General features: G+C 42.4%; 1 protein-coding gene across 7 annotated transcripts in view; it reads left to right on the forward strand.

The window, feature by feature from the left end:
* DISP1 (dispatched RND transporter family member 1) overlaps positions 1-16,628 on the forward strand; it is a 180,913-nt gene that overhangs the window by 137,287 nt on the left and 26,998 nt on the right. The gene's annotated exons all lie outside the window — the stretch shown is intronic.

Consider the following 16,628-nt stretch of genomic DNA (forward strand, 5'->3'; position numbering starts at 1 on the left):
CTTTAAAGTGCTACATGACTGCTTTTTTTGTTTTTTGTTTTACCAAGTTCATATAACAGGGGTGCCGCTCTGTTACTGTTCTCCAGACACTTTATGGTAGGCTTCAATTTCAAAACAATTTCAAAACAAGACAACTCTAGACATATTGGAGATGGGGAGAAACTCAGCTCAACAAGGCTGTCTCTCTTCCTTTCAGTATTCTCATGGATATAAGGAAGATGAGCTTCAAAAAGCAGCTTGCAAATAACCAACAGTTCTCTATATCTAGCCTTTTCCTACAGTCTGCCCTTCCTGCCCTGTGATAGCATTTAATGCTGCTGCCTTCATCTAGCTGCAAGTCATTTAATAGTCAACACTAGCGATGTGAAGGTTTAACCGACCCTCCGCAGGCAGGGGCTGCTTAGGCATCCCAGCTGGCAGGGGCTGCTCTCACTGGGATGCTGAAGGAGCCCACTGCCTGCGGGGTGCCCTGGCCTACTGCAGGCAGGGGCTATCCTGGCATCCTGGACAGTGCAACCGCCATGCAAGGAGGGAGGGGGGCATTCCAGCCTCCGGCTTCCCTCCCTTTAATGGGTTAACCAATTAAATGGAGTTTTACATCCCCAAGTTGACACACATTTTTCAGTGAAGCAAAAGTATTTGAACAGTGAAGGAGAAATCAAAGAATGTAAAAGTGCATGAGAAAAAATGGCATGACCATTTCTACATTACAGGGCTTGTGCCACCATAATCCTGTAGTGTAGATATCGCCTATGCTGTTATGGGAACTCCACCTCCCCAAGCAATGGTAGCTAGGTCAAGGGAAGCATTCTTCTCGCAAAAAGTGTGAGCCTCCTGAGTGTAAATGGCATTAATTTTGTTACAATAACAGCAGTATGAGATTTCTCTCCAAAAATAAATAAATATTTATCAATATAGCATAGGTATTCATCCTAAAAATTGTCCAATTGTCCTGGTGGAGAACTATTCATGGTTTTACATTTAGAAATCCTAGGTTTACAGGAGTCTTAGTAAATCATTCATTGACATTATAGAATGTGTTTAAAATTACTCTCCAGAAATAAAACTGGTTTTGAAAATAGTATCACCATTGCTCTTGTATAAATGAAGAGGTGACTATACTGTTATATAAAAGCATGGACTGTATATTAAGTGGTCAAAACACGTTTTTGAGAGTACGCCTGTTTTTCTTAGCAGAGTACAGGCAGTCCCCGGGTTACGTACAAGATAGGGACTGTAGGTTTGTTCTTAAGTTGAATCTGTATGTAAGTCGGAACTGGCGTCCAGATTCAGCCACTGCTGAAACTGACCGCCAGTTCTGACTTACATACAGAATCAACTTAAGAACCCCAAGCATCCCCAAGTCAGCTGCTGCTGAAACTGATCAGCAGCTGATTCCAGGAAGCCTGGGGCAGAGCAACTCTGCCTCAGGCTTCCTGTAGTCAGCGCTGGTGAGTTTCAGCAGAAGCTGACTTGGGGACGCCTGGGGCAGAGCAGCTGGGGTGCTGCTGGGTTGCTCCAGTAGCGCCGCTCTTCGGCACTACTGGAGGAACCCAGCAGCACCCCATCTGCTCTGCCCCAGGTGTCCTGATTCAGCCGCTGCTGAAACTGACCAGTAGCGGCTGAATCAGGACCAGAGCAGCTGGGGTGCTGCTGGGTTGCACCAGTAGCGCCCAGAGCGGCGCTGCGGGACCAACCGGCAGCACCCCAGCTGCTCTGCCACAGGCGTCCGGAGAAAAGCCTAGTCTGCTGGGGGGGGGGGGTACTAGCTGCGCCCCCCCACCCCAGCAGACCAGGAAGACTCGGGCGGCAGACCGAGATGCACCGCGGTCCGGCCGTCTGGGTCCTCCGCGGCTTTGCTCCCCGTCTCCCTGGTCTGCTGGAGACCAGCAGACCAGGGAGACAGGGAGCGCCTCTGAGGACGCCGGCAGCGGAGCAGCCCAGGCGCGCCTGGGGTGCCCCGCTGCCCGAGCCCCCCCCCACGGCTTTGCAAAGCGTGGGGAAGCCGGCGGCGGGGCAGTCCAGGCGCGCCTGGGGTGCCTCGCTGCCCGAGCCCCCCCGCGGCTTTGCAAAGCGCGGGGAAGCCGGCGGTGGGGCAGTCCAGGCGCGCCTGGAGTGCCTCGCTGCCCGAGCCCCCCCACGGCTTTGCAAAGCGCGGGGAAGCCGGCGGCGGGGCAGTCCAGGCGCGCCTGGGGTGCCCCGCTGCCCGAGCCCCCCCCCCGCGGCTTTGCAAAGCGTGGGGAAGCCGGCGGCGGGGCAGTCCAGGCGCGCCTGGGGTGCCTCGCTGCCCGAGCCCCCCTGCGGCTTTGCAAAGCGCAGGGAAGCCGGCGGTGGGGCAGTCCAGGCGCGCCTGGGGTGCCTCGCTGCCCGAGCCCCCCCACGGCTTTGCAAAGCGCGGGGAAGCCGGCGGTGGGGCAGTCCAGGCGTGCTTGGGGTGCCTCGCTGCCCGAGCCCCCCCGCGGCTTTGCAAAGTCGGATCCGCGTAAGTCGGGGACTGCCTGTATATGCAAATATTATGAATTACACTAGAAACTAAACTTTTTTCATTTTGTTTCCAAGCCGGACTGTCAGTGTGAGTTAAAGGGCCATAACAAACATAAATTGTAGATATTATATGGGAATTCTAATAAGTTGTCATCTCATTTAATTGTCATAATGAGCAAAGGTTTGGTAATTTAAGGCATAGCTATCTTGTCACTTCTACAGTACTGTGAATGCTCACTTTTTCAATCTTTATTCCTTTAGACCAGGGGTCTCCAACCTTTGTAAGCATGAGATCACTTTTTGAATTTAAATGCAATCCAAGAACACCTCCAATATAAATAGCCTTGCCTCCCCTCCTTCCTGCCCCTTCTCCAAGGCCCCGCCCCTACTCACTCCACCCTCCCTCCTTCCCCATCCTCTCTTCCTTTCACCAGGCTGGAGCAGAGGGTTGGGGCCCAGGCTCTGGTCTTGGATTAAGGGATTTGGAGTGTGAGGGTCTGTCTACACGGAATTCCTCTTTCGAGAGAGGAATGCAAATGCAGCTGAGTGAAATTGCAAATGAAGCACGGATTTGAATTTCCCGCACTTCATTTGCATAATCATGTCCGACTGCTATTTTGAATTATCCTATTTCGAAAAAAAATGCCGTGTAGATGTGGTTATTTCAAAAGAAGGGTTTTCTTTTGAAATAACCGCGTCTACACAGCAGGTTTTTTTTTCGAAATAGAGTATTTCAAAAAAGCATCTGGAAATGATTATGCATATGAAGCACGGGAAATTCAAATCCTCGCTTCATTTGCAGTTTCGTTCAGCTGCATTTGCATTCCTCTCTTGAAAGAGGAATGTGGTGTAGAGTATATAAGCTGAGCCTGGGGCAGGCAGTTGGGATGTAGGAAGAGTTCTAGGTGCAGGCTCTGGGAGGGTATTTGGATGCAGGGGTGCTCGGGACTGGGGCAGGGGCTTGGAGTGCAGGAGGGGGTTCATGACTGGGGTAGGATTTTGGGATGTGGGCTCCAGCTGGGCACTGATGACCTCAGGTGGCTCCTGGGTGGTGGTACAGTGGAGCTAAGGCAGGTCCACTCCTGCTCAGACCCTGCACACTTCCTAAAGCAGCCAGCAAACTCCATCCCAAGTCTTTTTGTGCCCCCTCTTTGCTTTGTGGAAAAACGCTAGAGAGTGGGAGGGGACACCTTGACATCAGTACTTCTCCTGTCCCTCCCCTGTCCTGCACAGAAAGCAGGAGGCTCCTGAGGGGACAGCTCCACGGCAAAGGGCAGGAGATGTACAACAGTGCGGGGAAGGGCAGCTGAAGTGCTAGCACTTAATAATAGCCTCTTGGCCAAACCAGTCAGGATCACCTGTCAGAGGCTCCAAGATCTACCAGTTGGTCCCGATCTACTGGTTGGTGACCACTACTTGAGATGATGCAAACTGTTGATTATTCTTTATGGAATCAGTTTTTCAGTTGTTAGTTAAATTCAGTGTGCAAACCTTGGAAAAATCTAAAAATATAAAACTCTTTTAATCTGCTGCATAGTTTTTTCCACTGTGGTGCCTGTTTTATTACTCGATTTGTCTGCTTTCCTCACAACTATCATACAAGCAGTTCTCTGTATCAGGCATCTATGATTAAAGAAAAACAAAATATGCAAACAATTTTAAGACCTATTTTAGCCCTGGGAAAATGGTAGTTATTAGCAGAACTATAAAAGGGTCACAAACTGGAAAGTTCGAGGGACAATAATAAAGATCTGTTGTATCTTTTACTGGAGGACCTCAAAGCTCTTTACAAACAATCTAAATCTTACAAGACACTTGTTAATGTTAGGTTGTTACCTAACGATAAGTAAACTTGAGGCACTAATACCCGGATCCTGAAAGGTGTTTAGGCTCTGATGTTCCATTGATTTCAGTGGGAGTTAGGCCGCCTCTGGCGATCTGAGACTGAGGGCTAGATTGTGAAACCCCTAATCATGTCCATCAACTTTTCAAGAAATCATATCGGCTCCAGTAAGGCTACTCCTAGAGTAAGGTACTATTCATTATGACTAAGAATATCCTGATCTGTCCCTGCATTACTTCCCCATAGCAAATCAGTAGCAGAGCTATGAACAGATTCCAGTTTTCCCTCCTGAGTCCCATATACTAGCTAGCAGGCCACAAAACAGTGATTTAGATAATGCCACTTATTAGCAAGTTATGGAATTCTGTAGATAGGAAAACAAAATTTTGGTGATTAGACCATGGAATATAATTTGAGTTTATTGTATGTTATTCATCGTGCAAGTGTCTGTTTGCCTTATAATAAAATGACAGAATTTCATGAATGTGAAAGAAGAATCATTAGAAACAATGATCAAATTATCTTTTTCCTTACACTTTCAGTATTGACTGGCATATCCCTTACAAGAGCATTTCTGCAGAATTTTTGTTATTTAAAAGTTCATTTAATGTCTTAGGCTATGTCTAGACTGCAGGCTTCTTTCAGAAGAAGCTTTTCCAGAAGAGATCTTCCAAAAAGACTTATTCCAAAAAGAGAGCATCCACACTGCCAAAGCACATTTAAAAAGCAATCTGCTTTTTCGAAAGATAGTGCTCACACTGAATGGACGTGATCTCACATTTAAGCTGTGATTACTATGGACGAGTGGCCACCAGGGCACCTGTGCTTTTTCCTCTTTCCTCTTCTTTTGAAAGAACTCTCTCTTCCTCATCTACACACGCCTGTTCCAAGAGAGTTCTTTTGGAAAAAGGCTTCTTCCTCATAGAAGAGGAAGGCTGGTATGAGTTTGCCTCCAGTGCATAGTCTCGTGACTAGACACAGACATAGTATTATAAAGTCTAAAAGGTAGTATTTTACCCTCAAATGCTCATATGTAAATACAGCAGACTTCAGTCGGAGTGATGCTTGAATATTTATGCCAGAATGTGGCCTTAAAGGCCCTGATTTGGCAAAGCATTAAAGCACATGTGTAACTCTGTTCTTACTCAGGAGAGAACTACATGCTTAACTTCAAGCAGATAAGTGGATTGTTAGATTGGGGGCAAAATTGTTAAAGTAAAGCCACAGTATTTTTAAAGAAGATTTAATGACACAGAAAGGTAAATGGTAATGTTTCCTATCCCTATCATATGTCACTCTAGACAATTTAGCAATTTGGGAGTAATTCTAATAGGCAACAATCTAGCTTCAAAAAGACTTGGATCAAAGTTTACCAAACCTGCAGGGCTTGTAGTAAGTAGAAATGGACTTTTATTCACAAGTCCTTGCATCTGCACAGGAAGGAAGACTGAAGCATGCAGTAATTGAAGTTTTAATACATGAAAAATCCATAGCCTCCTGATTCTAGAGTCAAACTTGTGCCTGCTTCATTTGAGTTAGTTTAAGCGTGTAATAAAATGGTGTAACACAATCTTCTGTTTAGGAATACATATGTTAAAGTATGTGCACACACACATCCATTTTATCCTTTCTGGTGTCATTTGAGGTTGTGTGTGGGGCTTTTTTGTTTTTTGTTTTCTTTTGCATGTGCATATATCATGTTTTGTTGGGTCATGTTCATGTCCTATCCCTCAGAGATACAGGAGATTTGACCATGGCCTTGCATTGCTATATTAAACTGGGAAATATAATAGCAGCTTAGTATTTTAATGTGTATATTTATATAAATAAAATTTGTAAGGAAGTAACTTTGTGCCAAAAAAGCTGCTGAAAACTATTCCAGTAATCATTTAAGTCCCAGAACAGATCTGTTAATTTCACTGTAATTATAAAGAAAAGAGGTAAGACAAATGTCTTCTGATTTATGTAGGATTTTGAAATATTAGTCTGCTCCAAATTACTTATTGGCTTATTTTCAAATAGTGATTCATGATGGTATTATAAAAAGCCTCTTTATTGTCTTCATGATTCATTCAAAACTTTTGTTTATCTTACAAAGCACTGTGTAGCTTTGTTTTTTGTGCCATACAAATGAAAGGAATATATAAACTTCACTTAGGTTTTTGGAAGAAGAAATTACTTTGCACTAAATTTAAACTCTGTCCTTGAGATTATCATTACAGATATGGTTGATGATACTTAAAGCAACATGCCTAAAATGTATCTTTGTGGTGGATATAAAAATTGCCCTTAAAAGTGGTTGCTCTGTTTGGAGAACAGCTGTTTGGAGTATATTTAATGTGATACAGTATATCTCAGAATATATTTTGCAAGAGCTAGGTTCTGTAGCAAAAGGGAGATGGAGGGGAAATAAAATCTTTGGTGTATAGGTTTTGTGCATTAGCATCCATAATATTCTGGGTAGCCTCCAGACAGAAAAGGCATGGTTTCTGTCCCAACACGCTCACCATCTAAAGGCAGGCAAACACACTGTAGACTAGGGGAAGGGGCATAACCTGCAAACAAATGGGAAGAGGTGATACTTGGCCTATTTTTAGGGACAAGAGCAGAAAAGTTAATTTATTTTAAGGTTATCAGTATAAATCAAATGCTGGAATGTCCTGAAGGAGCTTAAATACAGAGTCCGAGGCCTTACAGGTGCATTAAAGAAGGATTTTTTTATCAATATGGAGCAACATGTACAAAAGTTTGGAGAATTTATGTGAGAATTAGATTTAAAAGTCATTGATGGGGGTAGATATTTCTGAACATTATGTAACCCTTCTGCCAGGTATCAGCAGCAACCAGGGCTGGGCTCAATATCTGGGGGTTCCTATCCATCCCTCCCAGAACTGGCACGAGCCCCCAGCCAGTAAGCTGGGAATTTCACACGACACCTCTGGGAAGCAATGCTTCCCCACTCGCAAGCATAGAGTCTTGAGTTTGGAAAATAAATTTTTAATAAAAGGGGAGAGAAGTAACGTAGTATAAATTTGGGAAAACACCGCAAACAGAGTTCGTAACCAAAACCAATAAATGTCCCCACTCAAGTAGGTTGGCCAATGTCCTTTTTCTCTCATGCTGTCAAGTCCAGCACTGTAAATGTCCCCTTCATATGCCCAACCCTTCTCTGCACCCTACTCAGAGTTGCTGCCCTTGGTCAGGACAAACCAGAGTTTAGAAGTATTCTGTGGAGTTCACCTCCCATCCTCTGTGTGTGTGTGGGGAGGGGGCGGCGGGTAGGAGGCATCTCATCTACTCTGCTGGTCACTTGACATCTACCTACTCACTGCTGTCTGGCGCTGCTCTGCTGGCTATTCATCGCCCCTCGCTGCCGCTGATCTGCTGGATGTTCCTCATGCCTCTCCATTACTGCCCTGCTGGCTGCTCATTGCATCTTCTGCTGGCTTGTGGAGGATTTGGCTCTGGGCCAAACCTAGTGACTTCAGCTCTTGTACCCAGCCACAAGAGAATCCAGCATCCTCTGGAGTAAATTTACATACAAAAGCAACTCCTTATGGAGCCTTTCTTTAACTTGATCATTGAAACAGCAGGGAGAAACAGGTTTGTTACCCGCACAAATTTCTCTATCCCTTCCACACACCTTTACCCAGTTCCTAGGGCTCGAGGTGCAACCCTGTGAATTTACACACCCTTCCTTACCCAATTCCTAGGGCTCTGGGTGTAACTTCCCGCAAGTTGGCAGGCTCATCAGCCACTAAAAGAGCCTCACACAGTAATATCCTTATCCTCTATTTATTGACAATTCCCTAACAAGCAGAATACACATGCTAAGCACACAGTGTCATGCTCACCAATCCTGATAAAAAACAGGACTATGTATCTGATAAAGGCAGGTAGACTTCCCCTGTTGGCCAGGCAATATCAGTCTCTCTAATCTTAGGCTGTGTCTCGGAGGTGAATTCTTCTTTCCGGGTCTTCCCCCTCCTCCTGGTCGTCTTCTAGCCCAACCACTGGAGGTTTTTGGGCGCCAGGGGGCGTGGCCGTTCACCCGCTGGGCGCTAGAGGGTGGGGACACTTGCGTGCCTGGGGACAGGGCCCCCCTATAGCTGCGTGCCCGGGGGCGGGGCCCCCTCCAAGGGCCGCGGGGCCGGTTCCCGCACCCGGGGCCAGTGCCCCCCCCAAGCGCTGCGCGCCCGGGGCCGGCTCCCCCTCCAAGCGTCGCGTGCCCAGAGCGCAGGCAGCCAATCTGCAGCCATGCGCCAGCACCATGCATGCGCCACGTGCCCAGGGCCAGGCCAGCCCCAAGCACTTGGCAGGCGCACACAAATGCCCCATGTTTGGGACCACTGTTCTAGCCTTTTCTTCCTTCTGTTTCTTCTGATCTTCTTCCTGATCTTCTTCTTGGACCCCAGTTTATATAATGAAACCTGAGTCTTGCTTAGCTATAGCTTAACCAATCATAACAAAATTACCTAACCAATCATACCCCACCACCTTAATTGATTTACACCTAGCAAAATTAATTATACAACAGACAAACAGTTACAAACCAGACAGCGATTTCGCAGTCAAACAATAGGAAAGTGTTAAAGGATGAGGATTCCACAACATTCTCTATTGATAAGCAGTTTCTTGCTAGACAGAATGGTGTTACTTAAGCAAAATACAGGACTATGTAGCACTTTAAATACTAACAAGATGGTTTATTAGATGATGAGCTTTCGTGGGCCAGACCCACTTCCTCAGATCAAGTAGTGGAAGAAAATAGTCACAACCATATATACCAAATGTCATTCATGCTAAAATTTGACACACTACATTTGAGTTTAAACAAAGGATCTAGTTATCTTACCCATTACAAAGATAGCTTCCCCAATTATCACCTCTACTATCATCAGCCCACAGACATTCACCTTCCCCCCCCCCCCCCATCTCCCTTCTGTTCTGAAATTTGATTTATCCTTTTCATATGTGTTCATTTTTTAAAATTGTATCCTTTGGTATATATGGTTGTGACTATTTTCTTTCACTACTTGATCTGAGGAAGTGGGTCTGGCCCACGAAAGCTCATCATCTAATAAACCATCTTGTTAGTCTTTAAAGTGCTACATAGTCCTGTATTTTGCTTCAGCTACACCAGACTAACACGGCTACATTTCTATTACTGGTGTTACTTAAGTTTTCTTTACCCATTTTGAGCTCTGTTTCTTTATCTGGTGACGGTGGGGGAGCTATTAGGGCAAAGTCCTCTCCTCATAGCCTGGTGTGAGACTTTTTAATACAATTTAGATGGAACTGTGAGTATGTGACTCCAGGCCTTACAATAATGGCTGCTACTTTTCAGTCTGGCTGTAGAAGGTGGCTTTGGTTCAGGCCTAGCACAAGCCTCCCAACATGGCTATAGAAAAGCCATATTGTTACAGGTTGAACCAGTTGTACAACTCATGCCTGGAGGTAATGCAGCCTGCTGACTCACCTCCCTCCCCACTTAATCTATAGGGGTCTGGAAAACAAGCCACTGTCCATCCAAGTGTATTTGCACTGACAGGGTCTCTCCTTTGAACTAAGATAAACACACTCTGACTTTTCTGCATTCCCCCAATAACTGCAAGCTTTGCTGGTCATATCTTAAATTTCCAACATTTAGTGTTAACACTGTGACTCCCACAACAGCCAAATTGGTTACAATGGGCAAAACACCTAACTTGTGAATATCTAGCAGGCCCAAGCAAACTGAGTGAACTATATTTACACAACCACACCCAGGATTTCCTTCTCATTCCAGCTGGCTATTATGGAAGCACTGATTCAAACCCTGCCTACAATTAAATAAGCTTTAATTTTAAAACTAGTATATAATTATACTCTGACATTAAATATAAACATTTCCAATTCAAATGTATGTACAGAACTGATATACCCTTTCATTCAACTCTTCACACATTTGTTTGCCCATCAGAAACCTATTTTCCTGCTGGACCAGTCTCCATGTCATGTCATCCATCAACTGAAAGCTCATCATCAGTAGATGTCTGTAGTGGTTTTGATTTTTCAAAGTGGATTGGTAAACTGCCAGATGGATTTAACTCCTATCAGAGTTTTGCAATGGACTTCAATAGAGCCAGGATTTCTTCCAATATGTTTGCTACACTAACTCACCAGAGTGCAAGTTTCCATGGCAAAATCATCAGTGGTATCAAGAAGCATTTAGAGAGTGTAGCATTTTTTTTTGTTGATTCTCTTAATTCCACTTCCTCTCTTTGCGGATACTGTCAATTTTAATCACTCACATTTACTGTGAGCATAGGCAAGATGTCCCAAACAATGTGAGGAGTGAAATAAAATACAAACAAAACATGACACCCCCTGAGTCTTGATATCTCATTTTAAAAAATATGACATGCTGTATATATTTTAGTTTCAGTTTTAATGACATTTGTTTTTTGGCTTCTGTACTACCAAGACTTGCATCCATACAAATCTTAATGCATGTGAACTATTTCATGAAGTAGTAATTGATATGCATAGGAGTTAGCGCATATGTAAATCTTTTGCAAGATCACCTCCTTAGATTGTGATATAATGAACCTTTCATTAGTATTGTTGTAAGAGCCATATCATCCTAATAATGAGAGAGAAGAAACAAGCATTCTAGATTGCTATTTGAAAATGTTGACCAGAAGGTTCTCTGCACCTTTCTTACTACTTTCCTCTGAAAGAGAAACAAAAGCAGTTATCAAATGAGGAATTCTGCATCTTCAGAACTTGTATAATCTTGGTGCAATGTTCTTCTGCGGCAGAGGTAGGGAACCCTTTTTGTGTCGAGACTGCTGACCTACAGAAAAATTGAGGGCTGCGCACAAGTGAGAAAAAAGGGGGAAAAACCTCACTGATGTGGCCCCTCTCTGAGAAGGAGAAAGACACTCCCCACTTTCACTTCGCACAACAGAACCTAAGAGGGCCCAACCTAGTAAATTTTGTGTGGTCCAGCCCCAATGAGCTTCAGGGGCCACATTCAGCCCTTGGGCCTTGGTTTCCCCACCCTTGTTCTACTGTGTTATGTAAGACTGCCAGTTTTCTAGGTCCAAATAAGCAAAGCTAAGGACAAATCAAGGATGCAAATACCACCTGTTTCAAACTGTTTCAAGACCCAGTCTGAGATTAGAATCTCACCACATAACAGAAAATTAAATCAATGTGGTTTGTAAAATGTTTTGGGGTAACTTGATCTAATCATCTGGATTTGTTGTCAGTTGTTGCTTGGCCTCTTAAAATGATAGTTTAAATCACCAGATTTATTTATTTATTTATTTTTATGCAGTTTAATTGCAAATGAACCATTTAAAAACTATTAAAGTGGTTCTAATGGTCAACAGTTATATTGAAAGTATAGTTACTTTCCTGGTAGGGATTTAGCTTCTGTTGTAAATCTTAAAAAACAATATGATGCAGTTACAATTCTGTCTTGCAGGGTTTTAGTTTATCTTTCAGTATAGCAGGTAATAAAGCTATGTTTTATCACTACTTGTAACCAGATCTACCAACAAAAAGGAGAACTTCCCTTGGGCAAAATAAAATGCCAGTGTTAAATACATCATAATCCTTGAACAGAGGAGTCTTTCTATTGATAAGCCTTTCAATAAGTATAGTTGTGTTGTAATATTTTTGACTCTCTTGAAAGTGAACTTCAGAGCAAAGTGATTTACAGTGATGCAATTTGTTGCATTAGGAAGACAGAGGTGATGTATTAATTCAGTAAAGTAAAAATGGTCTTCGACCTTAGTCACAGAAATTGGAGCTGGAGAAGACCTATTTAATGGTCTAATTTCTGCGTTCTTAAACTGTCCTGGACAGTGGACCACATCTTATTAAAGTGATTCTCATTGACCACATTCTCAGCTATTTGTTATCAGATGGACCATCTTCCATCTCACTGGTGATAAATTAATATCCTTGTGGGAACTGCAGCAAATGTGTATGTGGAAAATGCTGAATGTATTTTCAACTGTTAGTACATCTTAATAGCTAAAGCCAAAGAGAGCAGCTAGCCATTATCCTGCTACTACGGGATTGTCCTGTTCAATATGATATCCAGTGTCTTGTCTAGATTTATTTTAAGTGTCTCAAGTGATGAGGTGCTTAGGATCCCATTGTTTACTACTAGACCCAGCATAAATAAATATGTATTTGAAGTTCACGTTAGGGAAGAAAGGAGATTCTATTTCTTACACTTCCATAGTCCTCTTACATGAACTTTGGTGAATCACTTTACTTATCCCTGAGTTTCCCCACTGGTAATATAGTAATAACAATTCCTAGCTTAACAAGTATGTTAAGGGGAAATTCATAAATATTTGGGAGATGCTTATGAGATTTCAATTATAGGGAAATATTTGGGACCCTAGATACAGATATGCGCTCTGCATAGCTTGAACATCAGTTTAAACAACTGTTTCACCTTATTTAAGGCCAAAGGGGAAAGCAGTATTGTTTTAGAACCTTTTTGAAATGTCGTTGTAGGAAACAGTAAGAGGCAAAATAACGGACTGGATTATAAACTGGCTATGAGAGAGAAAGCAAGTTTAAAAAGTCAGAATTTACTCCTGGTGAAAAGATAATGGTGGGGTGCCACAAGATTCTATACCAAGACTAGTGTTAATGATCAAGGGAAATGGTTGAAGAATGAAGTGTCAAAATTAGCAGATGACATACAGCTGTTTAGATTAATCAAGATTGGAGGACTTTAAGAGAGACCTAACCATGCTAGGTAAATTGGAAACATGACTGTAGTTAAAGTAAAGGCTGACAAATGTAAAACAATATTCATGCGAAGGGATAATGTGAATTACTCATGTACCTTGATGAGTTCCAAGTTAGCTGTAACAACTTGGACAAAAGACCTGACCATTACAGCAAAGAACTTAAGAACCTTGGTTGGTGTTGAGCAACAATTTTTCTTTTAAAAGATTCCTAAAGAATAGGAATGAGAATAATACTAAAAATAAAATGTTATATAAATCAATAGTATTTCCCCTTTTGGAATGCTGTGTTTATTTCTTTTCACTCCATCTCAAAAAGGATAGACTAGAAATAGAAGAGGCTCAAAAATGAGTGATGAAAATAATTAGAGGCATGGAAAAATTCTCTTGAAGAGAAACAGAATAAAGTGGAACCATTTATGTTGAAGAGTAGACAATTGAGAGAATCTGAAAAGCATGCAAATTAATGAATGGTATAGAGAATGTAGTGTGGGTCAGGAACTTCTCTTCGTTCATTCTAATAATACACTTACAAGGGAACATTCAATTAAATTAAGAGTAGCATATTTGAGACCAATAAAGCAAATTACTTTTTTCTGTACAATGCACTATTAGCCTATAAAATTAATTATCCCAAGATAACATTTGAAAAGTTCAAGAACTTAGCAGGATTTGGAGAAGTTTTAAACACTTACACGGGTAACAAGAATATCTATAAGTTATAACAGGATTTTTTAAAAATTTGAAGGAACTGTCTGTGTCTATAGTAGATTGTCTTTTGAAATGTGTTTAGCTAACAGGTTTTAAACATCAGCACAGAAAGGGCAAGGCATACTGACAGGTCATTTATCAATCCAGCTAACATTTTCAAGTGCTATTTGCACTGTCTACACTTAGAGAAAAGTCCTTGTTAAAGTGAAAATTGGTTGGCTACGCCTGTTTTGCTAGTTTTCCTATGGCATTGTAGGTTGGATATTCTATATCGGCCTTCTGTAGCAATTCTAGCACCACCTAAAACATCTAGAATTTGGTTAAAACTGTTTAGGTGCACATGTTTCAGAACATATCCTAAACATGGTCAGTTCCTATGTTCCTATCTGTGGGGTTAAAAAATGATTTCCTTGTTGATAGTTTCTCCCAATTTAGAAGTGCAATGAGAGAGCTAAGGGAAATGTTCTGTGTAAGTTTAAGGAGGACCACTTGTCCTTGAACATGTTTAAGTTTTTTGCAAATTGTTTTCCTCTAACATGTTTTAGGTCGAAAACCAAAAAGATTGCTAAAAGCACCAATTCACGCATAACGTTTATTGATGAGCATTAAATTCAATTAGCAAAGTTCCATATTGATCCAGCTTGCTCAAAGACCATACTCGGGGTAGTTACCAGTGGGTCACTGTCAAACTGGGAGGACCTCAGAGGTCTGGCCTGGGTCCAGCTGAAGAATCCTCATCATTGGAGGTTTTTGACAGTTTTGACTAGTACCATCAGGGATGCTCTGGAAATAGTTGGTATTGCCTCCGCACAAGATGTTGGACTAGCAGATCTTTTGAGGTCACTGCCATCCCTACGTTTCTGTGATTCTGTAGTGAGTCACATGCTAATGCATTGCTGTATGCAAGGAAATGTCCTGATGTTCATTAATAATACTTTGATTCTATCCAAAGGCTAAGCGTTTGGGGGCAAATTGTCCTCCCTATTACAGCTATGCAAGTCCCTTCATGTCTATGGAATACATGGGTATAATTGAGAACAGGCTATGGTTCCATTGTAGCATTGGAGACAGAATTCTGTGCTCCTTGCTGTTTAAAATAAAAACTAAATTGCCATACGTTATTGCAGAGGAGATCTTTCTGATGTGGACTGTTGCATTTTTTGCTGAGTCTGCACACAGCTGGTAATAGTTCTATGCATGGTATCCCATGTCTCTGGATTCTCCATTAGGGAAAGACCAAATGGGGTATGAGAGCTGCAGCTACCGTAGTGGAAGGCTCATAGTCCAACACAAGGCCTCTTCAATCTTTTCCATAGTGTTTTAATGAAATTTTACTAGTGCTGCGATGCAGCAGTTCAGTCCTGCATTGTCCCATCTTAAATACATCTATCACTTTTCAGCATTACCACTGTTGAACTAAGCATAGAAGTGTTTTAGCTTTGAATTGAATCTGAATCCTCTCCAGCTATGCTTTCTTGTATGAGTAACTTGCATACACTGTTGGCATGTTCAGTGCAGTTATTACAAAACTTATAGTTTCTTTTTCATGAAGATTGATGAGCAATCTTTTTCTTCACCAAAACTTCCTTTTGAGTTTAATAGAGTTACGTAAATGTGTTGAATAGAAGTACAGTGCTTTAAAAACTACACATAGTAGGATTAATTAAATAAGGAAAGAAAGATCCATTTTGCTATGCATTTCTGTATTTAAGGGCATAACGAAAGAGAATTTTTTAGTTGGTGGAGATAACTTTTCCTACTGACCAGTAAAATAAAATTATTATAACAGCTGCAAGGTATTGGTTACACTGCTGGAATTCATTCTGGGGTACACAGATTTTTTTTTTTATGCATGCCTTTTGAAAGAGAATAATTTGATAGCAGGTGTGACCTTTAACCTTCCCAGACATGAAGGACTTAATCATCGTCATTTGTTCAGCACTGAATATACTTTGTGTAGAGAGGCAAGAGGAGGAAAATGTGGATTTGAGGAGTTTTGTTTTCACAAAGATACTAATAGTTGGGGGGTTTTTTGTTTGTTTTGGTTTGATTTTGTATAAAAGAAAATGAGATTTTTGCTTAGGAAAAACATTCTGTACAAAGTCTCCGCATTATAGACTTCAAATTGAAATGTCCAGTAAGTCCTAATTATGGGACAGATGCAAAATGAACATACTTCTCCATGCAGCCTTGTCTGACCGAGCAGGCAGCAGATGCTGTTGCGGTTTTGCTGGGAAGGTGTCCACAGGATACTTCAGCACCACATTGTTCCCGCCAGAGCTCTTGTATTCTGAGGACAAGGGTAGAGGTGTGGCCAGGATATCCAGGTGAACCAGTTAAGGGTTGAGGAGAATGTGGTGGCTGCTATGGAAACTACTGCAGCAGATCTGCAGCCTGAAGATGGTGGAGTGGCTGGGGAGAGGGGACTGTTCTGCTCTTTCAAGCACCCCAATGGAAAGCCAGTTTTGTAGCGAGGACAGTATTTTGTCCTTATGACAGCCATTTAGTTCATCCATAAAAACAGAATTATTAACTATCTGCTGCTTAATGTGAAGGCTATTGGAATTGATATGGGTCAGGCATGTGGTTGGGCAAACTTCTCTACAGACCCCTGCCAAAATATCACAAATCTGGTTGCAATTAGGGATGTAAAATGTTAACTAGTTACCCGGTAAGCATTAGGCTTACTGGAATGCTTATCAGTAACTGATTAACTGGACCTACCCAAACCCCAGTGAACGGCCAGCTGGCCCACAGTGGGACAACTGGAAGGAGCCTAGCCATAGCAGGCTATACTGGAGCTGCTCCATGCCCACGGCAGGCTGGCC

Source organism: Pelodiscus sinensis, chromosome 3 (assembly GCF_049634645.1).
Source record: "Pelodiscus sinensis isolate JC-2024 chromosome 3, ASM4963464v1, whole genome shotgun sequence".
Taxonomy (NCBI): Eukaryota; Metazoa; Chordata; order Testudines; family Trionychidae; genus Pelodiscus; species Pelodiscus sinensis.